This window comes from Bubalus kerabau, chromosome 2, assembly GCF_029407905.1.
Source record: "Bubalus kerabau isolate K-KA32 ecotype Philippines breed swamp buffalo chromosome 2, PCC_UOA_SB_1v2, whole genome shotgun sequence".
NCBI lineage: Eukaryota > Metazoa > Chordata > Mammalia > Artiodactyla > Bovidae > Bubalus > Bubalus kerabau.
In genome coordinates, this window is record NC_073625.1 from 69,394,905 (window position 1) to 69,421,907 (window position 27,003).

The following is a 27,003-nucleotide window of genomic DNA, read 5'->3' on the forward strand; positions in this document are numbered from 1 at the left end:
TACATTATGTAGAATGACATGCTGATTTAGAAATCTCACATTTTGTGAACAATTTACCCAAGCTCTTCACATGCATTTTTAATATAAATATATCCTTTAAATCAATTAGGCCCTCTTTAAAGTTACCTAACAGGGTTTTCTAGGCCATAGTTTTTCTGTCTTATCTAAGTCATCTGAACTGCAGAACTTTTGGAACCTATATGTAATGTTATAGGGAGTTTCCCATTGCTCATTTAAGGGTTTCTCTCTCAATATGATGAGGAATAAAAGTGCACTAGAAGAACATATATTTAGAATTCCTTGCTCCAGAGACAAAACTATTGCCAATTTCTTATATTTTCATATATATTGAGCTATCTTGTATCTGGAGTTAAAACTAATCATTTCAATAATCGTGAAGTGCCATGTTAAATTGCAATTTTGATTTACACTATTAGGATTAATTATCAAGTCTTTGGTAAAATTAATTTACTCCTCTTTTGACTCTAAGGGGGCCCCAAATTTCTTCCAAATCAACGTAAAGAAGTCATATCTTTTAGGCCCACATGGCCAGTCCTTGGCTACGGGCTGTCCATGGGAAGGGGCTGTGAACTTAGATGAGATCATTTTATTTATCTGGGGCCATTATTGCAAGGAGTCAGCTGTCAACACTCCCAGGAGCCAGAAGAATGGTGCCCTAGTCCTGAAGATGGCATGAGGTGGCAGAGCATAGCCTTGGGGAACAGATGGGTGGTGGGTAGGCATTTAGTGCTTGGCCATCTGTCCACACAGTCTGCTGGCCTTTCTTCATCCATTCCTGCATGAGACATTTAGGACAACCAGCTCAGTTTATCATACTTGGAGTGCAAAAGTCCTCCATGAGTCACCCCATGGCCTCTTCTACCTACCCCTTCTACCTTGTTGCTGTCTTTTTTTTTTTTTTTTTTTCTGGGACCTTTACATATCCTAGGATATTTCTAGAGAGCTACTCTTAGATCTTCTATGGTCCATCAAGAGGCCCCTCTGTTTTCCCTCATCTGAACTATGGGGAGAGAATATAGAGATATGGAAACTGAGTTTTTTTCCTAATCTGGGGACATTCTTTCTCCTTCCACATTTATACAAGTCTTTCTCACTCAGCAAAATACTTATCTCCACCAGTTTCTTGATGCTTCTACATTCTCCCTAAGGCTTAGGCCTCAAGATGTCAAAAGACAGAGTTGCAGGCTTTTATTTCTTTCCATGAAATTCTTCCTTCTTTGCTATTTGTCTAAATCAGTGAGCCCAAAATAGTTTTGCTTCTAGAACTGGGGAAGAAGACCTATGCCAGGAGATAGGTACCATTCACCATTCCATTAGTGATGTTTACTGATTAACTGATTCTTTAATCTGGAGGTTACGTTTACAGTTACAGTAAAATAGATGATAATTTATTAAAATATATGATGTGTGCCACTGATACATGATCTAGAGTGAAATTTATTTACTTATTTTTAAATAGAAGAGTGGTTTACCAATGTTAGAAATATATCCATTCAGTTCAGTTCAGTCGCTCAGTCGTGTCCAACTCTTTGCGACCCCATGAATCGCAGCACGCCAGGCCTCCCTGTCCATCACCAACTCCCGGAGTTCACTCAGACTCACGTCCATCCAGTCAGTGATGCCATCCAGTCATCTCATCCTCTGTCGTCCCCTTCTCCTCCTGCCCCCAATCCCTCCCAGCATCAGAGTCTTTTCCAATGAGTCAACTCTTCGCATCAGGTGGCCAAAGTACTAGAGTTTCAGCTTTAGCATCATTCCCTCCAAAGAACACCCAGGGCTGATCTCCTTTAGAATGGACTGGTTGGATCTCCTTGCAGTCCAAGGGACTCTCAAGAGTCTTCTCCAACACCACAGTTCAAAAGCATCAATTCTTCGGCGCTCAGCTTTCTTCACAGTCCAACTCTTACATCCATACATGACTACTGGAAAAGCCATAGCCTTAACTAGACAGACCTTTGTTGGCAAAGTAATGTCTCTGCTTTTGAATATGCTATCTAGGTTGGTCATAACTTTCCTTCCAAGGAGTAAGTGTCTTTTAATTTCATGGCTGCAGTCACCAATCTGCAGTGATTTTGGAGCCCAGAAAAATAAAGTCTGACACTGTTTCCACTGTTTCCCCATCTATTTGCCATGAAGTGATGGGACCAGATGCCATGATCTTAGTTTTCTGAATGTTGAGCTTTAAGCCAAAGTTTTCACTCTCCTCTTTCACTTTCATATATCCATTAGGTAATTTAAATAATGAGAGAAGTTTAAACCTTTAGTTCCCTGGAACATCTATGTAATCAGAACTATCCATTATCCAAAATTTCCATATAAAAATATTTTTAAAATATCCCCAAATACAATCAAGTTTTATTTCTTTTTAATACTATTATGAGTTGATTTCTAAAGGGTATAAGGTCATTTTTACCAATAAAACATACAACACATTGTCACAAGAGGGCAGCCTTTTAACATGGATTGTTCTTCAACCTGAAGCCATTCCTTGGTAATTTAAGACAGTTACTTTAATCCATGTAACTAAATAATGATAAAACAATACAAAATATTCAAGCAGATATTTTTCATTCTGCATGTTTTTTTGTATTATTACTAATAAAAATATTTAAAACCCACAAGGAAAATAAGAACTGAGTTGTTTCATGCAGAAAGAAGGGTTTATATAGGTTGTATCTTTTAAATATCAACTGAAGGTCAGTGGCTGGGTTGAGTGCACCAAAATCTCATGTGATCAAATGTGAAATTCTCCTCTGAGCTACCCAAAATTCTAACCAAGAAAGGGCAAGCTGGAAGAATCCAGACTGATATATTACCCACAGGCAAATGAATGTCAGTAGATATGTTTCTAATTTTTAACTTGCTGCTGCTGCTGCTGCTAAGTCGCTTCAGTCGTGTCCGACTCTGTGCGACCCCATAGATGGCAGCCCACCAGGCTCCCCCGTCCCCCCCGTCCCTGGGATTCTCCAGGCAAGAACACTGGAGTTGGTTGCCATTTCCTTCTCCAATGCATGAAAGTGAAAAGTGAAAGTGAAGTCGCTCAGTCGTGTCTGACTCTTAGCGACCCCATGGACTGCAGCCCACCAGGCTCCTCTGTCCCTGGGATTCTCCAGGCAAGAGTACTGGAGTGGGGTGCCATTGCCTTCTCCGAATTTTTAACTTAGAAACTGCCTAAAGACACAGGGCTATTTGGACATATTGATAACGAGTACATTTTCTTGGTAGAGGGCTGGTCTTGTCTGTAAGACACAGAGAGGGCACCCTCAGATCCGCAGTGTCACATCTCTCCCAGGCTGTCTGACCCTGTCCGAAGCTGACCAGTTACTTCTCTCAAAGTCAGTGTTCTTTTCAGGAGCAGCCCACAGTGCTATAAATGTCCATCTTGCCCCAACTTGCTCCAATTTGGGCTTCTTACAGAACTGGAAACTCTTCCAGCCAACTGTGGTTTCACAAGCCCTCAAGGTAACTCTGATTGAGAACTACTGGAAGCTGCTGGCAGACAGCAACAAAGACCATATAGCCCCGTGGAGTTTAAAGACTGCATGAGTTTTTAGCCTTAATACTTTTCTCCTTCCTATCCTTAGCCTCAATTCTTTGGCAAACTCTTTACTGAAGGACTGAATCTTTTGAACTGTGGTGTTGGAGAGGACTCTTGAGAGTCCCTTGGACTGTAAGGAGATCAAACTAATCAATCCTAAAGGAGATCAGTCCTGAATATTCTTTGGAAGAACTGATGCTGAAGTGAAAGTTCCAGTACTTTGGCCACCTGGTGCAAAGAAGTGACTCATTGGAAAAGACCCTGATGCTGGGAAAGATTGAAGGCATGAGGAGAAGGGGACAACAGGGAATGAGATGGTTGGATGGCATCACCGACTTGATGGACATGAGTTTGAACAAGCTCTAGGAGTTGGTGATGGACAGGGAAGCCTGGTGTGCTGCAGTTCATGGGGTCACAGAGAGTCAGACATGATTGAGCTGCTGAACTGAATGGATCCATAGCCTGGTCTCTGCTGGGAATACACACTACTCCATAGGTTTTCTCTCTTTCCCTGTCTCTAGGACCAATCCAGGGATTTTATTTCTGCATTACCTCTGACAGCTATGGAGTTTTCCAGTGATGTTCTTAGGCTGCCCCATTTATTCCCAGTCTTCTGCTCTTCCTCTCTACCACTTTCTACCTTATAATTATAATTATCTGAATAATTTGGCAAGTAAGTTTCTGTCCCCAAAGAATCTATATTTCTGCACTCCTGTTTTGGTAATTGGCTTAGTAGTCCAGTCATTCTTACTGCCTGGAGGCCCAACAGAAAGCCTCCTACCTTGGCTGCTTCTAAATTTTTGAATTATACATCTTCGTAGGGTCTAATTTTATTTTACTTTATTTTTTTAGATTTTGTTCTAAAGCTGGATCTCTGCTTTTTTCCTGCATGTTTCACTCAAACTAAAGGTCTAAACTCTTTCTGAATTTCAAGTATTAGTCACTTTAAATGTCCATTTGTAGGAGATAGATTTTTTCATCTGAGACACTGTTGCTAATCCACTTTTCTTGGATGTAATTCATTAGTTTACTCTGTATCATTTTCCAGTAGAGAGGACCTTCTTTCCCAAACCCTGAAAGTGTACATGCTGAGTCACTCAATTGTGTCCCACTCTTTGCGACCCTATGGACCGTAGCCCACCAGGCTCCACTGTTCATGGAATTCTGCAGGCAAGAATACTGGAGTAGGTTGTCATTTTCTCCTCTAGGGGGATCTTCCTGACCCAGGGATCAAACTCAAGTCTCCTATATCTCCTGCATTGGCAAACAGATTCTTTACCACTGTGTCCCCTGGGAATCCAACTCTGAAGGCGGGTAGGGTTGGCGTGGGGCAGGGGTGAGGGGGGGATGTCTATCTAATAGCATGTAACCTACTCCTTGTGTGGACTTTAGTCAGAGCAAGGCCTTTCCCTCCTTACATAGCTTGTCTCCCAGTAACTAGATCTGCTCCACAAAATTCCAAGATAATGCTCATGAGTCTGCACAGTTCCTGGGGTTAATACAAACTGAAATAAGCCTGCCTTAAATATGGAATTGTAATGTAAAGGGGAGGGAACGAATTATTTTTTTCTTTCCTGCTGGATCTTTAATTGCTCAAATATACTCACTGGCTTGTGAGTTTTGAAAGCTTTTTTTTCTTTTTTCCTTTAATTAGTGAAAAACTATTCTTCCTCTTAATGTTCCTTTTTTAGATTGCAAGTGGAAATTGTAGATGACCTTGATACCAACTAAGCCAGTTTGAAAGAATTTGGGTATTACTCTAGGATTTCAGAGAAAATATCCATTCCTTGAGAGGAAACTAAATTTTATCACCATTTATACTCAGGTGGTAAAGAATCTGCCTGCAATGCAGAAGACCAGGGTTTGACCCCTGGTTTGGAAAGATCCCCTGGAGAAGGGAATGGCTACCCACTGTAATATTCTTGCCTGGAGAATCCCATTGACAGAGGAGCCTAGCAGGTTACAGTCCATGGAGTCACAAAAAGTCAGATAGGACTGAGAGACTAACACAATGTATTTAAAAATATATCATAAGAAAAAAGCGAAAGTGAAAGTGAAGTCACTCAGTTGTGTCTGACTCTTTGCAACCTGTGGACTGTAGCCCACCAAGCTCCTCCGTCCATGGGATTCTCCAGGCAAGAATACTGGAGTGGGTTGCCATTTCCTTCTCCATCATAAGAAAAAGGCACGAACATTTTTCCAAAACAGGAAACAGAAATACACTACAAACACCAATTGTTTGGTGATGTGGCATAACTGTGAAGGCAAATGTTATTTAATTTGAATATGGATGACACTGCATAGGGCGAAAAAAAAAGGGAAAAATAAAACAGTCAGGTTTTTGTCAGGCTCTTGGCTTTTAAAACGTGGGTCAGGACTCAAATATTTTGGTGTGATAGATGTCTTCCCCTTGATTCCCTGGGTTAGGTTGTGGGTAAGGAAGAGAAAAGACGGAAGAGAAGCCACATAGAAAGCAGTTTCTAAGATAGCTTAGAAATGGATGGTGAGAACCTCTCTTCACTTCAGATTGAAACTGGTATTCGGGAGTGATTGTTGGAAATGGACTTGGAGAATTCAAGAAAAGTGGTTAAAAAACAAGTTCCTGAAGTTCCCCTGTACCAGCTGTTATACGAGCAGAAGACATATCTGCCATGTGGTGGAATCAGATTGGCCTGAGGACACTTTATGCTCTTATTCTGGACACTGGCTCTCAAGAAAAAGTGAGGCATCTCAGTCAAATTGGTGCACTTGGTGCAGTCGGTGGAGTGACAAGGGGGCTTCATCATGTGCCCGTGGACCCGATCTCAGAAATACGTGTTCCACTGACCTGGCAGGTCTGAAGAGGTCTTATGGTTGCGTTCGGAACAAAGTGGACACAGCAGTGATCCTCATGGACTAATGACTGAAAACCCAGTAAGAATAAGTCTATCTCTGTGGTTAACACTTTGTACTACTTCCCACCCACTGCAAAATCTCAACAATATAGAAAATACCTTCCATGGTCCTTGGAATCTATGTTCACTTCTGGGGAGAGGGTGAAGGAGAACATGAATTGATGAATTTTCCTATCTACCGGCTGTGCACATGTCTGTACTTGCATCAGCTACCGTCACCATTTGGTGGCATTTACAGCAATTCTCAGCCTTGTCACCAGGAGAAAATAACTTTCTGAGTATAATGTGACCCTCACCTTTATAAATTTAAAAATGATGGGAAACTTTACATACTCGTCAAGGCAGATGTAAGCATAGAGCACGGGATGTTTTTTACTCCTAAAGATTGACGCCATGTACCCAGCTAATCTTTATGTGAGATAGAGTGGAACTTATTTAAATGAGTAAGATTTTAAAATCTACATTTTATCTCCTGATGATAAAAATCATAGTAACTCATCAATTTTCAATCAAAAATATAAATATTTCAATGCATTTTGAGCTTTATTAAACTTATTTTGTATTGGGGGAAAAACTCATTAAATTCTGGAAGAAGTAAAAGTTAAAGTTTAAAATATAATTTATGAGGGATCTTGGATAGTATATCTGTGAAATATGTAAAGCATTTAATCTAATTGCTACAGTCAACTTTGGTCTCAAATTAGAACAAATTTGACTAAAGCATAATAGAATTATTAATGATAATAATTTTAAATATGTATATATCATGTATATTATGAACTTGGTTAATTTTTTAAAATCTCTATTTTATAATCCAAGCCTATGCCCCTTTAAGCAGCATTTCACAACTTGAAATTAGATAATAATTTATCAACTTAGGATTTTTAGACAAGCAAACTCCAAAAAAAAATCTATAAATAAAATATCTTTTAAAGGCATTGAAAGAAATTTTTTAAAGCTTGAAGATTATTTACCTAAAAGTTAAACCATTTCTATGTGACATGGTGTAGTCATAATCTTGTATATTAGCAGAACTTCAGCCCATATTATAAAAGCAGTTGGGAATTTCATGGAATAATGTAGTTCTATTCTTGGAACTTTACATTTCTTTTTGATAAACTGAGTATACTTCTCTTTTTGTCTTTAGACCAACACAAAATAACTTAGATAATTTTCAACTACATTTCTGGGTCTAGCATATAACTGAAAATATAGTCAGTTGTCAATATTGGTTGAATAAATGGATGTACTGTAGTTGCAAAGTAACTAAATGGTCAAGTTTATGGTCGAAACTGAATTTCACATAGAAAGAAAATCGAATTTGGAAAAAATTAATGAGGTGCATGTGGTTGAATAAGGCAGAGCTAGACTGCATAGTGGAATCACTGGGGAACTGACAACAACACAAATTTAGAAGCCTGGGTGTTACCCTCCAAGAGACTAATTCAGTTCTTACAGATATATTAAAATTTTCAAGCAAATCTGCTGTGGTTTGAAAAGCACTGGATTTTACGTGAAGAGAGTTGCAAATGATATGACAATGAACATTCCAGTCGACTTAAGAAATTACATTCCATTACTTAGAAAGTGTAGAATTTAATTAGTATTTTTTCCTCTGTATTCTTCATATTGGAAATTCCTCTTGACCTGTCTTCAAGTTTACTGATATTTTCTTCTGATATCTCTGGTAAGCCCATCAAGTAAAATTTTCATATCAGACATTGTATTCCTCAGTTTTAGAACTTATATTTCCTTATTTCTCCACAGTTTTTATTTCTTGCCTGAAATTCCCCATATATGTATATGTATGACAACACATTCCTTTAATTTTGAACATACTTATAATAGTTAATTTAAAGTTCTTGTGTTCAAATTCCAACATGTACACCATTTCAATGTCTCTTTCTACTGTCTGCTTTTGTTAAAATATATTTTCCAATTTCTTTTACATTTGGTTATTTTAAATAATATACTAGATTTTGTGGCTCATATATTGTAGAGACTCTGGGTTTTGTTATTTTCTTCGAAGAGTGATCCTTTTCTAGTATTATCTATCTATCTGTACTCAAACATCAGATTTCGTTCCTTTGTAGTGGGTAATATTGAAATCTCTGCTTTAATTCCTGAGCTATTGGTTTCTGCTGGGGTCTAATGGCATTTCCTCTATGGGTGTGCAATTTAGAAGTTACTCATAATTTGAATGATGCTTAGATGCATAGTTCAAATCTTCATTCTCCTCTGTGACTTTCATTTGCATGGTATCCTCTCCCACCCCATTCAATTTCCCAGCTCTTCTGTTCTTTAATCTGGAACTATGTACTTATTCCTCAAACTGGAAAAACATTTCTGCTTCATATAGTCATTCAGTTCTCCACAGATTGCAGAGCATCATTAAATGATAAAACTGAATTAATGCAAACTTATCCAACACAGTTATCTCCCTTTGTACTCTGAGGAGTTCTATACAGTCAGCAAAAACAAGACCGGAGGCTGACTATGGTTCAGATCATGAACTCCTTATTGCCAAATTCAGACTTAAATTGAAGAAACTATGGTCAAATCAGACCATTCAGGTATGACCTAAATCAAATCCTTTATGATTATACAGTGGAAGTGAGAAATAGATTTAAGGGACTAGATCTGATAGACAGAGTGCCTGATGAACTGTGGACTAAGGTTTGTGACATTGTATAGGAGACAGGGATAAAGACCACCCCTAAGAAAAAGAAATGCAAAAAAGCAAAATGGCTGTCTGAGGAGGCCTTACAAATAGCTGTGAAAAGAAGACAAGTGAATGCAGAGTTCCAAAGAATAGCAAGGAGAGATAAGAAGCCTTCCTCGGCAATCAATGCAAAGAAATAGAGGAAAACAATAGAATGGGAAAGACTAGAGATCTCTTCAAGAAAATTAGAGATACCAAAGGAGCATTTCATGTGAAGATGGGCACAATAAATGACAGAAATGGTATGGACCTAACAGAAGCAGAAGCTATTAAGAAGAGGTGGCAAGAATACATAGAAGAACTGTACAAAAAAGATCTTCACGACCAAGATAATCACAATGGTGTGATCACTCACCTAGAGCCAGACATCCTGGAATGTGAAGTCAAGTGGGCCTTAGGAAGCATCACTACGAACAAAGCTAGTGGAGGTGATGGAATTCCAGTTGAGCTATTTCAAATCCTAAAAGATGATGCTGTGAAAGTGCTGCACTAAATATGCTAGCAAATTTGGAAAACTCAACAGTGGCCACAGCACTCAATAATGTCAGTTTTCATTCCAATCCCTAAGAAAGGCAATGCCAAAGAATGCCGAAACTACTGCACAATTGCACTCATCTCACATGCTAGTAAAGTAATGCTCAAAATTCTCCAATCCAGGTTTCAACGATATGTGGACCGTGAACTTCCAGATGTTCAAGCTGGATTTAGAAAAGGCAGAGGAGCCAAGATCAAATTGCCAACATCTCTTGGATCATCAAAAAAGCAAAAGAGTTCCAGAAAAACATCTGTTTCTCTTTATTGACTATGCCAAAGCTGTGAAATTTCTGAAAGAGGTGGAATACAAGACCACCTGACCTGCCTCCTGAGAAATCTGTATGCAGGTCAGGAAGCAACAGTTAGAACTGGACATGGAACAACAGACTGGTTCCAAATAGGAAAAGGAGTACGTCAAGGCTGTATATTGTCACCCTGCTTATTTAACTTATATGCAGAGTACATCATGACAAATGCTGGGCTGGATGAAGCACAAGCTGAAATCAAGATTGCCAGGAGAAATATCAATAACCTCAGATATGCAGATGACACCACCATTATGGCAGAAAGTGAAAAAGAACTAAAGAGCCTCTTGATGAAAGTGAAAGAGGATAGTGAAAAAGTTGGCTTAAAACTCAACATTCAGAAAACTAAGATCATGGCATCTGGTCCCATCACTTCATAGCAAATCAATGGGCAATTGATTTTGCGTGGCAATTATGATTTTATGATTTTGCATGGCAATTATGATTTTGTATGGCAGACTTTATTTTTTTGAGCTCAAAAATCACTGTAGATGGTGACTGCAGCCATGAAATTAAAAGAGGCTTACTCCTTGGAAGAAAAGCTATGACCAAACTAGACAGCATATTAAAAAGCAGAGACATTACTTTGCCAGCAAAGGTCCATCTAGTCAAGGTTATGGTTTTTCCAGTAGTCATGTATAGATGTGAGAATTGGACTATAAAGAAAGCTGAGCACTGAAGAATTGATGCTTTTGAACTGTGGTGTTGGAGAAGACTCTTGAGAGTCCCTTGGACTGCAAGGAGATCCAACTAGTCCATCCTAAAGGAAATCAGTACTCAATATTCATTGGAAGGGCTGATGTTGAAGCTGAAACTTCAATACTCGGCCACCTGGCATGAAGAGCGGACTCATTCGAAAAGACTCATGCTGGGAAAGATTGAAGGCAAGATGAGAAGGGGACGATGGAGGATGAGATAGTTGGTTGGCGTCACCGACTCAATGGACATGAGTTTGAGTGAACTCCAGGAATTGGTAATGGACAGGAAGCTTTGTCGTGCTGCAGTCCATGGGGTCGCAAAGAGTCGGACATGACTGAGTGACTGAACTGAACTGACTAAACTGATCTCTACCTATTTTCTTTTTCATTCTGTTGCATCAAATGTATTTTTTAAATGGTTTGATCAGAGTTTATAATTTTTTCTCTGCATTTGAGTTAGTCAGATATGAGCTACTACCACATCATTGTAATTTAAATATTTGAACATCATATTTTGAAAAATTTTTCTAAAATTTAAACAAGTTTCCAAGTTGTCAATCTTTCTGTAAATAGAATCAAGGTTTGAATTACCAACATCCCTTGTAGGCAGATGTGCACACAAAACTTTGGCTCAGCTAATCAGATATGCCCATACATTTGAAAGTAAGAAAAGTGATAAAATATATTGTTCATAGATATTATTTTACTTGATACCTGGAATGACAACAATTATCAACTTTCACCCAAGAATTCTGTCTTCAGTGACTGTGAATAGAGGTTAATTTCATGGTACAGAATTGAAATTGTTTTTGTGGTAATGATTGATTTTGGTAACTTTCTGTTTTTTTTCTTTTTTGTATCCCTGCTACTTATTATGTAATCAATCCCTCACATATGATTCGATTCTAGCTTTTTGTTCCCCAGCTTACACTAGATATTCATGGGCAAACTTTTCCCTTTTGATTGAAAAAAATGGTTTTGGTTGATATTAGAAATAATAAAAGAAAATAAGGAAATATGTCATCTTATTATTATTAGTGCAACATTGAAAATTCAACAATCCTCTTCTCTAAAAAATAGAAAGTTTGTGTTTCTCATCATCTTAAAATCTATATCATTAAATCATGGAGAATTTTCAGAAATGTGTTATACTTAGTAGCATTCAGATTACTGAGGGGGAAATGAAGAGAAATTTGAAAGAGGTAGCACTGTGCAGTAATCTAGTTGGGACACAGGTGTGCATGGAGCCATAATACTTACCATCATGGCATTTGTAAAATTAAAGTTAGGTTCCCATGAACTTGCAAATTAGTATGACTTTCACAGACATTTCATTAACCTAAATAGTTTAGATTTCCTGTAGAGACTGCATGTATTCTCATCTTTAACCTTTTCATAATGGTCCCAAATTATAGATTTCATTGATTCTTAATAGCAAAGGAACAGCAGTAGTTTATAAAGTTATATTCTAATTTGTTTTTTTACTAATATGTGAAGTGATTTTTATCTTTCTTTTCACCTCTAGAACTAATTAAGCATTCTGGGTTAATGAAATTTCCTGATCATACTAGCATTGATTTAAACTTAACAATGAAATCATTATTTCCATGTATTACTTGCTTGCATTATGGTGGTATTTGGCTAATGAGTTCTCAAAATGTTGTCTGAGAGGTTAAACAGTCCTCAAATGAATGCCAACATTAATTTATTTGTGTGAATTTTCAAAAACAAGTTTTCTTTTTAACTCTAAAGGACACTAATGTAGTTAGGGTATAAGCACTCTCTGGTTAATGAAATTTAAAAAGTTAAAGTAGATTATTTCATTTTTTTCCCTCATCCTCTGATGGTTATATAATTTCTTAAAATAGTTAAAATATTTAATTTTAAAGGTTGTCTAGTATTTTTAGTCAAAGGGATAAGCTTTTCAGTTTGGCTGGTTGTTGAAATTTGAGCAATCTTTCTTTCTTTTGTTTAATATAATTATTGACTAGTCCAGGCCTCCAGAGTTACTGGTATATATGAAATTATATAAACAGTCATTAGGCACATGTATATGGAAGATAGCTTTCTGTAGCAACCTTTGTGCCTATATTATAAATCATGCAACTGGACATTGATTCCTTCAATTTCTAAACTTTGAAATACAAGTGGAAGCACTGTATAGTAACAATAGCAGGCAATTTAAATTTTGTAAAACTTTTGATGTTAAAGGAAAGTCTTCCAAAATGCATATAAATAGCATATGGAATCTCTAAATAGTTATCTATAGGTGAGCATGTCCAGACATCCATGAATAAAACAGAGTTTAATAAAGTGCTTTTTTCCCTATATCTAATATGTTTATGTTGAAGGGTTTGCAGAGTATTTAAGGCTATAAGGCACAGATCATGAGATAAAGGCAGGAGGCAAAAGATGGGGTGGAGGTGAAAATGAGGAAAAACAGAAAGAGGCCTCCAAGTGGATATGTTCTTATAAAAAATTATCAGAGGAAAGGTAACTTCAAAACAACTTTACCAGGTAGGGCTTTCTGAATATACCCAGAAGATGGCTCATCTTTTTATGTAGATCATGCCAGTGCAACAAGCAATAAGCACTGTTTATTGGACTCTTCAAAGCGGTTGATAGTGAATGAAGTTATGTTTATATTTATGTTAAATATATATTTAGGTTATATTTATATTTATGTTAAAATCAGTAACCTTGATTTATAGGCGATGTGATGACCTCCTGAAAATATCCCCAACAGATTTTCGAGGGATATCTAATTTGCAAAAGCTCAACTTGAAACAGCTACCTCTTTGTGATATACACAAAGTGTATATCACACTTACAGTTGGATTTTCAGCTAGTTTCAAGTTCTACTATTCTTACAGGTTTTTAAGAGGAATGCCTACCAGAATAAAATATTAAGGGGCAAATTTAATTGGATCTTACAAGTGAAAAGCTAGGTTACAAAAGTTCTTCCTTTGTAATTATTAATTTTCCTAAATCTATTCATTCATGGTCTTGTAGGTGGAGTAACACTTATGAGACCTTTTCGTGAGACCCATGACCACCAATATAACTGTGATGTATACTAACTAGCCCACCTCCAGGGGACTCGTTAAATTAAATTGAAAGTAATCTCCCAATTGACATATCCTAATATGCCATAAAAATCTAATAACAGCATTTGTAAGAGTATAAACTTAAAAATGAATGCATTTGAGCCAACCACAGGAGACAGTGAAGGACAGGGAAGCCTGGCATGCTGCAGTCCACGGGGTCTCAAGAGGTGGATACAACTTAGCAACTGAACAACAACAAAGCTTAAAAATATTTTTACCAAATTTTATAAAACACAAAATATGCATTTTGGTCTCTTGTTTTGAAGTCTGATGGTGTGAATGTGCCCATGTACAACAGCTGTTTAATAAGCAAATTTATGCAAAAGCATGTAAAGTTGATGCTTGTGTTCAGAGTTTTTCTTCCTTAGAAGTAATTCACATATCAAAAGATATATGCACTGTGGGTAAAACGTCTCAAAATTGCTGGTGGGAAATATGCCTTGCATAAGCAAACCTCCATAGCCAGCATTGTGATCTCATAGGCAACAAATACAACAATGCAGGCTATCTATCTCTGCACACTTCTGTGCAAAGCAAGACCAAGGAATATGCCTGGTTAAGATGTGCCCAGCTTACAAGACGCATTTATTTGTTACAAAAGAAATGTATTATTCTCACTATTGAATTCAGTAAATCAAGTATTGATCTAACAAGAATCAATAAATAAGCAGAATCTTAACAGCTGTTCCTTATCAAGGCAAGTAAAGTTTAGGGTTTAAACCTGCTTCTGCTGCTGCTGCTGCTAAGTCGCTTCAGTCGTGTCCGACTCTGTGCGACCCCATAGACAGCAGCCCACCAGGCTCCCCCGTCCTGGGATTCTCCAGGCAAGAACACTGGAGTGGGTTGCCATTTCCTTCTCCAATGCATGAAAGTGAAACGTGAAAGTGAAGTCGCTCAGTCGTGTCTGACTCTTAGCGACCCCATGGACTGCAGCCTACCAGGCTCCTCCGTCTGTGGGATTCTCCAGGCAAGAGTACTGGAGTGGGGTGCCATTGCCTTCTCCGAGGGTTTAAACCTAAATTAGATAATTGGAACACACAACTATAGATAGGGCAGTCAACAGTACTGAATGAGGTTATCAATATTCAGTAGTATTTTCTCTACATTTAGTAACTTTAGCAGTGGAAAGTTTAGCCCAGATATATCTGGAACTGTTGACGAGGCATAAATAACAATAGCACTTTGCATCTATTTAGCTTTGGATTAAGCAGGAGGCCAGGTAGCCTATTTATCCTGCACTAAACAGTGTCGGACTTTGTTTTTTTGGACTACAAAATCACTGCAGATGGTGATTGCAGCCATGACATTAAAAGACACTCCTTGGAAGGAAAGTTATGACCAACCTAGATAGCATATTCAAAAGCAGAGACATTACTTTGCCAACAAAGGTCCGTCTAGTCAAGGCTATGGTTTTTCTTTTTTTTTTTTTGGCCATTGATGTTATTAATTTTATTTTATTTTTAGAACTTTACATAATTGTATTAGTTTTGCCAAATATCAAAATGAATCTGCCACAGGTATACATGTGTTCCCCATCCTGAACCCTCCTCCCTCCTCCCTCCCCATACCATCCCTCTGGGTCGTCCCAGTGCATTAGCCCCAAGCATCCAGTATCGTGCATCGAACCTGGACTGGCAATTCGTTTCATACATGATATTTTACATGTTTCAATGCCATTCTCCCAAATCTTCCCACCCTCTCCCTCTCCCACAGAGTCCATAAGATTGTTCTGTATGGTTTTTCCAGTGGTCATGTATGGATGTGAGAGTTGGACTGTGAAGAAAGCTGAGCGCCAAAGAATTGATGCTTTTGAACTGTGGTGTTGAAGAAGACTCTTGAGAGTCCCTTGGACTGCAAGGAGATCCAACCAGTCCATTCTAAAGGAGATCAGTCCTAGGTGTTCATTAGAAGGAGTGATGCTAAAGCTGAAACTCCAGTACTTTGGCCACCTCATGTGAAGAGTTGACTCATTGGAAAAGACCCTGATGCTGGAGGGATTTGAGGCAGGAGGAGAAGGGGACAGCAGAGGATGAGATGGCTGGATGGCATCACTGACTCGATGGACATGAGTTTGAGTGAACTCTGGGAGTTGGTGATGGAGAGGGAGGCCTGGTGTGCTGCGATTCATGGGGTTGCAAGGAATCAGACATGACTGAGCTATTGAACTGAAGTGAACTGAACCCTTTATTATTGCGTTTTTATCTATGGACTCTCCCATTTCAGTGTTCTCTAGGTGGTTGTAGGTATGGATGCCTTTGGCGTTGGTAGAATATGGTGTCATATATAAGCAAGACTTCACTGGCCAGCACCTGCATCACATCAATGAGTGAGACCCATTTTTTGTTGCTCAAGATGGCATGGTGACATTACATGAATCAGTAGTTAGGACATAATGTAAGAAGCTTATATAACAACTCACAGAATGATGGAATCAAATGTGAACAGGTGAACATACAGGAAAGCTGAACAGACAATTCATTATCAGTAGAGGTAATAAGTGAAATATCTGGGAGATATGATCTTACAACTGTGCTTTTATGGGGATTCTTCTCATAAACAAGACCTTGTTTCTATTTGTGATGGACCTCTAGTGACCATTTCCCAGGAATTTCCCATAATATTATCTTATAATGAAATAATTAATGATAGCACTGAAGTGCCCATTGCAAATTCAACAAAGGAAGGGTGCTTGCTAAGTTCTGATTACCTGAAATGAGAGTTGACTTTCTTCCTTCCCTCATGGCTTCCTCTTGAAATGTCAGCTTCCTGAGAAACTGGAATCTCACACATTCTAGAATTCTCTATTGCTGCCTAATGGTTACCTGTTATCAAATAAGATAAAATTTTGCATTTTAAGAGTGTGCACTTTCTTTTTAATCTCTAAACAGAGGAGGCATTGATCTCTCTTGAGTGTTTTGGCAGTCATTATAGACTAAGCTTGGGTCATGACACTGTGGCTATTTATCATGAAAGACAATGCTTGATTTGAGGAATGTTGTTTTGATATATCATGTGGATAGTTAAGTACCATTTGTGAGAGTCTTTCAGTCATTTTAATTGTTAAATTTGATGTAACCAAGAGGCATGGTTAGAGGCCTTTACTAGCGACACTATAGCATAGAGATCTCTATCTGTGATTGGGCAGGGTTTTAGCCTTTCTCCTAGATTTCTGGGTTGGGGAGCTGGGGATGCATATTTCTTTTACATCTTTCCAAATAACCTTTATGTATGTTTTCCATGGGCTTATATTTGGAAACAACTGATGAAGGAAATAATTAGAATTTCTATGTTCAGGAAGATTTCTACACCTTTTCATATATACAATGGTAATTTTCCCAGACCAATGTCCAGTTTTTGAAACTGTAAATTTTGGGAACTGACTAAAGAGTGTAAATCCCTAAGGCAATAATGTTTGACTTAGGTGAACTGTGTTTTATGCTAAGGTTGTACAGGCTCTTAATCACCATTTACTCATTTGCTGGTCCTTTGTTTCCTAAGTTTCAGAGCAATATTAAGTCTCTCCCCTATGCTGCTGCTGCTGCTGCTAAGTCGCTTCAGCCGTGTCCAACTCTGTGCGATCCCATAGATGTCAGCCTACCAGGGTCCCCCGTCCCTGAGATTCTCCAGGCAAGAATACTGGAGTGGGTTCCCATTTCCTTCTCCAATGTATGAAAGTGAAAAGTGAAAGTGAAGTCACTCAGTCGTGTCTGACTCCTAGCGACCCCATGGACTACAGCCTACCAGGCTCCTCCGTCCATTGGATTTTCCAGGCAAGAGTCTCTCCCTTATAGACAGTCATAAATCAGATAGTTTGTGTAATCATTCTATTTATTAGAAACACATACTCAAAACTCAGGTGTGACAGCCATTTAAAAAATATCAATTTAACCTTTACAGTATTTACAACTAAATTTATACTCATGTTATTGCTGTTCATAATATTTAAATACATCTCTACATACAATGACAAGAGAAAATACTGCATATATTAGAGAACAAGTTAGGCATCCTTGGCAAACCTACATTTCAGCTGGTATTAGCAGAAATATGTGGATATAATAGCAAACTTGCTAGCCAAAATTGTTAAGTTTTTCAGACTGAAATGTATGTTAATTCAGGAGCTATATAATCAAAGATCAGTTAAAAGATCAAGTATTTGGCCTTTTTAAAACATAAAAGTTTTACTTAGATTTCCAAGGAAGTATAACACTCCAATAATTTTCTCCTTACTTCTCTGGCTTTTACCTCTCTATCTTTTGTGAAAGTTACCACTAGACACTCGGTTATCCACCTCTAGCCATCAGTCATACTCAGCATTTTTTCCTCTTCTCCTATGCACTTCCTCCATAGCCCATCTCTTTCAACTCTTTAGCTTCTATGACCCGTTTTTCCCATCTCCTCTGAGGGTACCTGATTTTAGAATTTCAAGTCATTGGAAGTTTTTCCTCCTTCCTCAGCATCTTCCACACTGCTGTGTGAGTGCTCTAAGACACATGTCTAAGCTTGGCTTTCTTGTATATCAAGTTCTTCTAGGTCTTCTTACAGCCATAAAGAAGTCCAAACAGCTTGGCATTTTATGTAAACCCTGTTGTCATAAAATTTAATTATCTGTATATCCTCCTCATGGTTTTCCTTTCACAAGCTTTTCTCCAGCCATATTATGCTAATGAACTTTCCTATATGCTCTCACACCTGTCTCATCTCCAAGATCCTTTGGCCTACATGGATGTCCTTTCCCTACACTCATGTCCATATAATCCTCTATTTCCATTTACTTCTGTCTTTATTGTTATTCTGGTCATAGCACATTATCATCACTTTTGAGAATTTTTCCTTAATATTCTCAGTCTCAACTGGGCACATGCTCATCAGCTTCTGGAGACTTACCATTTTGCATTTTCATTTCTTGTCAGTATTTTAGACTGGAAACTAGCTGCTTATAGGCAGAGGCCAGGATTTATTCTTACTTTATAATGCCTAATATAGGGTCTATTGTCATAAATACATTGTGGGGCCATAATTCCTGGGGACATGTACACATTGTAGGGACACATGGCTTAGAGTAAATAAAAAAATGTGATAAGTTAGAGGGTCAATAAATTTTGCATTTGTAAAGAGCAGGAGTAGAAGAGATAATAGGTGATATGTGGAACACTGGGAAAGAAAGTATAGTCAGAAAGCAAGAAATTGATTCTAGGGGCTTAGAGGTCAAGTTCAGAGAGAAATATTTAAGACATAGTTCAGGAAATGGAGTGGGAAACAGAACCAAGTAACCGCAGTCACTACGAGAAATACAGTCAAGAACATGCACTGGGGGAGAGGACCGACACAGGACAAACAGAATTCAGGATTAAACAGAAGACCAAGCAAGAGGCTGATGGTCTGTGGACGACAGACCTAAAAGATGTAGAGATGCCATGATCATCACAGAAGACGTTTTGCACAGGAAGAAAGAATGTCTGGAATGTGACAGAAGATAAATAGTTACACTGTTATGCACTGTAATGTGATCTGAGCGGTCTTTCCAGGTGGTGCTAGTGGTAAAGAACCCCCCTGCCAATGCAGGAGACTTAAGAGATGTGGGTTCCATCCCTCGGTCAGAAAGATCCCCTGGAGGAGGGCAGGGCAAGCCTCTCTAGTATTCTAATTCTCTTGCCTGGAGAATTCCATGGACAAAGAAACCTGGCAGGCTACAGTTCATAGGGTCTCAAAGAGTTGGACATGACTGAAGCAACTTAGCATGCACATGACTTGAGAACCCACTTAAGGTAAAGGTGTTGGTGGTAATCCCCACTTTACTCACTGACAACAGATTTTTAAATCTTAAAAGTGGCATTTAAAGACGGTTTCACCTTAGCTGTAAGGGTCTCCTCAGCCCTGGACAGATATTACTGATGCCTCTGATCAGATGTTACTGGTATTCTGAGGCATGGGCAGCTGATCTCACGTGGCTAGGTGACATAGCTGTAGTTGTATCAGCCAGGAAATGATCCTATAATCATACTAACTTACATGTAACAGGTTTTGCACACGTTACCCTTTAGAAAGCACTTCAAGTATGTTATTACTTGTTTCCCTTTACTGCATTTGTCTTGTTATTGAACTGTCATATCTGCTGACTTCAGAAATGTCCTTTCCCAACACTGTTCAATCATCTTTTTTCCTCTGTCAAAACTTTTAAGTCTCAGGGTCTCTAAGAGATTATTCCAGACAAGCCTGGTCAGTTTCCAGTCACTGATTCCCAATTGTGATCTCATCCTTAGAGGCTTTCCCTTCCCCTTCTCAATTTAACAAGCTTTCAATAGACTTTCCAGTAAAATGTAGTTGTTTATATGGTTTTATATTTCCTCCTGTTGCCTTTATAAGCATTTATCCATATTGACATTGATTTCTATCAGGCCATAAACTATTCAAGGTAAAGAAAATGGTACAAGATGGTTAATCTTTATCAAGAGCCAGGCACGGCTCTGAGTGTCCCGTAAGCATCAGCTAGTATAATACCCACCAGCTCACAGGAGAGGCACAAACTGATGTGTACGTAAAGCTAAGACATAGAGAGGTAAGGGAACTTTCCCCGAAATCACACAGATACTAAGGAAGATGGTCTAGAATTTGAATCCAGAACCCACACTTTTATCCATAATTTGTATTTCTTTCCTAAATTAATCTCTAATAGTTGATGACTTCAGGTCTCAACTATGCCACTGGTTATCTGGATGTCATTACAATGTACTCTGTATAAAGTCAGTGTATACCTCATAGCTTTATTGTAATTTATTGCCTGAAATAACATGTACAGGATTTAGAAGGAGCTGGGAGATGGTAATCTTTTGTTTTCTCAATAGTATATTACTGTTGTGTATGGCTGGTGTTACGTATGTTTTGGCTCAGAGAATGAAATGTTAATGCTTAATAATGCTAACATATTATTAACATAAAGGTAATAAATGTAATTAGTTGTTGACTAATACTTATTTTCTATTGCTTCTTATTTACTTATTTTCCAGACTATGCAATTCTTAAGTTTGATAGACAAATTCTTAGATAATCTAATTTTAGACTTTCCTTAGTAAATGCTAAATTCCATCACGTAGGAGAAAGTTTTGTTACCGTTGGCACAGTGGTTTAATATTCACTTTTATTCCCTGTGGGGTGGTTCTGATTTAACTGGTGTTTAAAATAAAGCTCACTACTTATTATATGTTTTTATAATTGCAAATGTATATATTAATCATATATATATGTATATATATACTGTGCTTTCCTTTATTTCCTTAAATCTTTTACTGTCTCATAATCATGGCATTTGAAATCTCATAAAGCATTATTTGGGGACTTGCTAGAAATGTCATCTACAAAGTAATGGCTCAAGTTTGTAGCATTCTTAAAGCATAATAGGAGATAGAATTCATAGCAGAGTAATAAACACCTCTTTTTTAGGGTCTATATTTGTGGCTGGTATGAATTTGTTCCCAGAGGGCAGTTAGCAAAACAGCATTATGACTGTGTGCAGAAGCATAAAACAGACAAGAAGAAAAAAAATATCTGAACTGGGTAGAATTATTTTGTGTTAGATGCTGAAGCCTGTGAATGTTACACTTGTAACCTCTTAGTTTAGTTTATAAACAGGATTTTCAGGGTATGCTTGGATGAATAAATGAATCTGAAAGAACATTGTTTGGACACATCTTTAGAGATTACTCTAGCTTGTCTGTATCAAGCAAATTATCCCTGTTTGATACTGGGTTTTCCATTCCTTTCTATGGAAGTAGCTCTGCTTGTACAGGTAGAAAGTTTATTACACATCACCTGTAAAGGAAGAGAGTTTAGAAGAAAGTGCTAAATTAATCCAGAGGAATGCCAAATCAAAGAACAATTAGCTTTCCATATGTTCTTTTCCCCAGGGTCCTACTTTCAAGATGGCTTGTGTTTCTTGCTCAGTCATGTCCAACTCTTTGAAACCCCATGGACTCTAGCCTCTGTCCATGGGATTCTCCAGGCAAGGATACTTGAGTGAGTAGCCATTCCCTTCTCTAGGGGATCTTCCAACCTAAGGACTGAATCCAGGTCTCCCACATTGTAGGTAGATTCTTTAAGGTCTGAGCCACAGGTGAAGCCTAAGATAGCTTAAATGTATTCAAATCCTATGAATAGTTAAAAAAAAAAAAACTTCATTAGTGACATCCTAGCTAAAGAAATCTTGCTTTGTGAGCCCAAGCACATGGATACATAATTTCCCTTGGATATCAGGAAGTTTACAAAATAATCAGTTGATTTTCCTCTTTATGTTTATATGCCCATGTTGTAATTTAGAAATGAGCTTTCCTCATAGCTCAGTTGGTAAAGAATCTGCCAGCAATGCAGGAGACCTAGATTCTATTCCTGGGTCAGGACTATCCCCTGGAGCAGGAAATGACAACCCATTCTAGTATTCTTGCCTGGGGAATCTCATGCAACAGAGGAGCCTGGTGGGCTACAGTCCATGGGGTCACAAGAGCCGGACATGACTTAGCAACTAAACCACAACAACATATGTTAGAAACTAGAACTACTCAGAGCCAACTTGTTGCAGCAAGTTTCTTAGGATCTTGAATGATTGAGTATGCCTGGATTTTTGCATGAAAAATCAGGATCTTTGCCTAGTTACGAGAAAAGAAAAAAAAAAATTCTATTCTCAAATTAATCAAATCAGAAGATTTGGCAGGTTTTAGTCTTTGACATATAATATATAAATATAATTCTCGTAATAGCAGAATACAAGTAAAGTTAAAGGATTTTGATTAAATTCATAGAGAAGCCAGAAATTATTTACAAGACTAAATTTTATAAAAGAAGTTCTGTACTTAGTTGTTCAGTTGTGTCTGACTCTTTTCGACCCCATGGACTGTAGCCCACCTGGCTTCTCCATCCATGGGGATTCTCCAGGCAAGAATACTGGAGTGGGTTGCCATGCCCTCTTCCAGGGGATCTTCCCCACCCAGGAATCAAATCCAGGTCTCCTGTACTGCAGGCAGATTCTTTACAATCTGAGCCACCAGGGAAGCCCGTGAATAGTGGAGTGGGTAGCCTACCCCTTCTCCAGGTGATTGAACAGGGGTGTCAGGCATTGCAAGCAGATTGTTTGCCAGCTGAGCTAAGACAAGATCTCTGGTATTTAGGATAGGTCCTCAATGATGATACAAACTGTGTAATTGTGAATTTAGGTTGGGGAAAGATAGTGTTCTATCTTCCTTGCTATAAAATAATTCAAATGGAAGATAAATACACTATCAAGACATCTTCTAAGAATCATACTGGAAAAAGTGTTGGCGATTTTGAGAGACTCAAGGAGAGGGTTTAGGCTATTAGAACCCTGAAGATACGTTAAGTATCCCAGGTTTAATGAAGAAGCAAATGGTGAATTCCAAAAATGCTCTATCAGTGAACTTCATATTGATTGTGAGTGCAATTTCAAGAAGGTCCATTAAATAGGTGTTTTTCGAGCACTTATGATAAAAAGCTGGCAGCAGAGATTCACTAAGAGTGAGTCACACCAAGCTTACCTCATTTACATCACTACCTGACTGATAAAAAAAGGTAGACTTTTTAGATATTGACAGCCTGAATATTTTCAGAGTAAAGTTATTACAGGGCTGCAATTGCCTTCTGCCCCTGTCCATAGCTTCTCTAGAGCTGATTTCTGAGGAAAGAATAATTGACTTTTTTGATCTAGAAATCTATGTTGGTAGGCAAATAAATACAATAATAAACTTTAAGCTGTTCTATGCTGTTATAGATCATATAAATGTGCCTTAACAGGAAGCAAAAAAAGTTCAGATGGCAGACAAACAGAGAAGATTTTCTTACATTCTCTTCTGATTACTGTTTGTCAAGAGATCTGTTATTTTGCTTCAGCAATCAGACTGCCAATTACTTGAAAACACAGACTATATTTTTTGTTTCAAAGTACTTATTAAATGTCTTTCACGTTATGAGGCTCTAACTTTTAATTATTTGGTTATTAGACATGCATAGGTGATAAGTCATAGAGGATGAAAGTGAAAGTATTAGCTGTCAGTCTTCTCTGACTCTGTGATCCCATGGACTGTCCATGGAATTCTCCAGATAAGAATACTGATGTGGATAGTCATTCCCTTCTCCAGGGGATCTTCTTGACCTAGGGATTGAACCTGGATCTCCCATAGTGCAGGCAGATTCATTACCGTCTGAGCTACCAGGGAAGCCCAAGAATACCCTCTGTGCTTTGCTTAATCGCTCAGTCATGTCTGACTCTTTGCGACCCATGGACTGTAGCCCACCAGGCTCCTCTGTCCCTGAGGATTCTCCAGGCAAGTATACTGGAGTGGGTAGCCATTTCCTTCTTCAGGGGATCTTCCTGACCCAGGGACTGAACCCAGGTCTCCTGCATTGTAGGCACATTCTTTACAGTCTGAGCCACCAAGGGGAGGCCCTTTAAGGATATATTTGTTACTTTCATAAGAGACATTCTGTATTCCTCTGGTTTATAGAATTTCTATTTTGTATAAGATTTGGACACCATGTGATTCAATGGGCACTCTTCGGCCTATACCCATATCTGGAATCCCTGTGAATGCAATACAATATAGTGATGCATCTAAGTTTCACTGGAGAACTCAAAAACTGAAACTTCCATCTGCATTTTTGACATGACTGATCTGGACTGGCACCTGTGAGATATTCTATGTGCTCCTTATTCTGAGTTGTACTTCACACTTTACTCCATTTCCACCCGAGTAGAATGACCTGTATTGAATATATCAGTGAGCTCCCTTGCTCTTTGGCTTTTATATGTGTTCAAGACATCAGTGAGAAGGAAGAGAGAATGGTCAGGGGTTATCCACAAGTTCTCTGCCTGCTAGGTCTCCTTGGCCAATCTGTGTCTGCTATGAAGATCCTGTTCCCTTTCTGTCTCAAGGTGGCTTCTTCCCCAGGATTCTCTGCTGTGAGTAAAAGTCAGAGTTATACTACTGTTGGTGAGTCTTCTCCTATCTTCCCACACCTTCCCTTTTACCTGCAAAATTACCATGACAATAGCTTTAACAATCACTTTGCATGTTTATAAAACATTTTGTATGTCACGTTATACACCCAATATTGGATTATATTAGCTATACATACATTGTTTAAATCTATGATGTTCTTAAGTATCGACTGTGAAACAAAACACATTTATCTGGCTATTGATTTTTCATTTTACAAAGATTATATGCATGAATATATTCAACCTCTTCTGAATTTTCAGCTTTTGATATTAAGATTATGGAATCGTATGATTCTGATTACCCATCCAACAATGTGTGTGAACTCTTCTCTATATTGTACATGTATGTAATATTACACTGAGTACTGTTAGAAAAAGTGCATCTTTTGCAACATGTTTATGAAATTACCAATCTCATTACACTCTGGTATTTTCTTTTTAAACCTTGTCTCTCCTAAGAGACAATTATTGATAGCAGACAAAAAAGAAAGGTTTAAAAAGAGAAAAATCTCCTGAGAGGAGCAAGCAGTGAAAACAGGAACAGAACATTAATCTAAGTAATTAGCTCCCCTATCTCAAGAACTTTTGTTTTCAAATGACTAATTTTCCTTTTTTTCAAGTTTTGTTTTTCTTTATCCTTTCCAACACCAGACTTTCCAATTTGTCTTCTATACGTTTTGAAAAGACACCTACAGTAAAGAAAAAAATATACTGGCATTTCCAATGCAGCTGCAAATTTTACACGGCTATAGAAAAGCGTTATCTTCTTAAAAGGGGGGAAAAAGAAACAGTAAAAACATAAACCAAGAAAGCACAGAAGGTAGTGATCACATTTAGTTGTTTATCATGGAATCATCTTTATAATCCATCTGTTTTGATTTCACAGAGCAAGTACGAGTAATTAGAAAGTTTCTCATTTTATAGATTTGGGCTTGGAAGCTTGTAAAGTCAAGACAACACAAATTTTGCTTACTGGGTTTTTTTTTTTTTGGTATTTGAATTTCAACTTGGGTAAATGGCCAACAGGTGTGTGATGGAGCCTTATGAACATACAGATAGCCTTCCTACAGCTTTGATGATATAAACACTATAGTATATTCTCCATTCTCTTTTTATTTAAAAAAGGATATTTCATTAAAAAAAGATAACATCATATCAGCAACTCACAAAATTTAAGGCACAAGTGTTACCGAATCAGGTTCCTTCTGCCCAACCCACAGGAAGCCAAAACGGCGAGCCGCTGAGGTTTGCAGCAAAGATAGGGCTTATTCGCAAAGCAGCCAAGAGAGGAAAAGAAATCTCAAAACTGCCTCCCTGAAGGCTAGGGATTCTGAGTATTCAGGAGATAATGAAAAAGCAGCAGGGCTGTTTGAGGTTTGGGGAGTGCTAAAGCCTAATTGGAAAAAAAGTGCAGTAATTGCCCTCTAGGCTAAAGGGTCCTATGCGTGGAGGTCTAGGCCCTCTGAAGTCAAGAGGTCACTGAACGGACACTCACGCATGCCCAGTAGAAGGTTTGGGGGGTCCTATTTGGTTTTAACCAGCTCCACTCAAACTAGATGCAGCTGGCTCCAAGTTCCAGAAAAATAATTATTGGGTAAACATCTTATTGTTTAAGCTAGGTGAGGCTCAGAGGGCATCCAAGTCTTAAAATGACCTTGATTACTGTGTACATTTGATGTGTGCTCAGTTGCTCACTCGTGTCTGTCTGACTCTTTGTAACCCCATGGACTGTAGCTCACCAGGCTCCTCTATCCGTGGGATTCTTCAGGCAATAATACTGGAATGGATTGCCGTTTCCTCCTCCAGGGGATCGTCCTGACCCAGAGATCAAAGCTGCATCTCCTGGGTCTCCTACATTGCAGGCTGATTCTTTACCCACTGAGCCCAGGCAGGTGAAAAGAATTTAACTCACAGTATCACAGGAAGATCAATGAGTTAAAAAATAAGTTTCTGTGTAAAATTAGTTACCATTGTTCAAAAATTTTTAGCCTCTTTAAATGTAAGACTGGTTTTATGCCAGGTATGTAGATCTGATGATATTATACATTTGAAACATAAAAATCTCTATTGGGCATTGTCTTCATATCTTTCTCTAGATGCCAAATTTGTAGTTTTAGCCATTGTGATGGTAGAAAACCAGGGAGTCAGGAACTCTGACTTCTGATTGGGCTTGATTGGTCCT

At 38.2% G+C, this 27,003-nt stretch overlaps 1 long non-coding RNA gene across 1 annotated transcript; it reads right to left on the bottom strand.

Moving 5' to 3' along the window:
- LOC129643389 (uncharacterized) lies at positions 1 to 26,820 on the bottom strand. Its single transcript, XR_008710280.1, has 3 exons — positions 26,561 to 26,820; positions 16,527 to 16,641; positions 1 to 796 (listed from the first exon to the last, which is right to left on the bottom strand). It is a non-coding gene; the product is annotated as an uncharacterized LOC129643389 (long non-coding RNA).
- Positions 26,821 to 27,003: the final 183 nt, after the last annotated feature.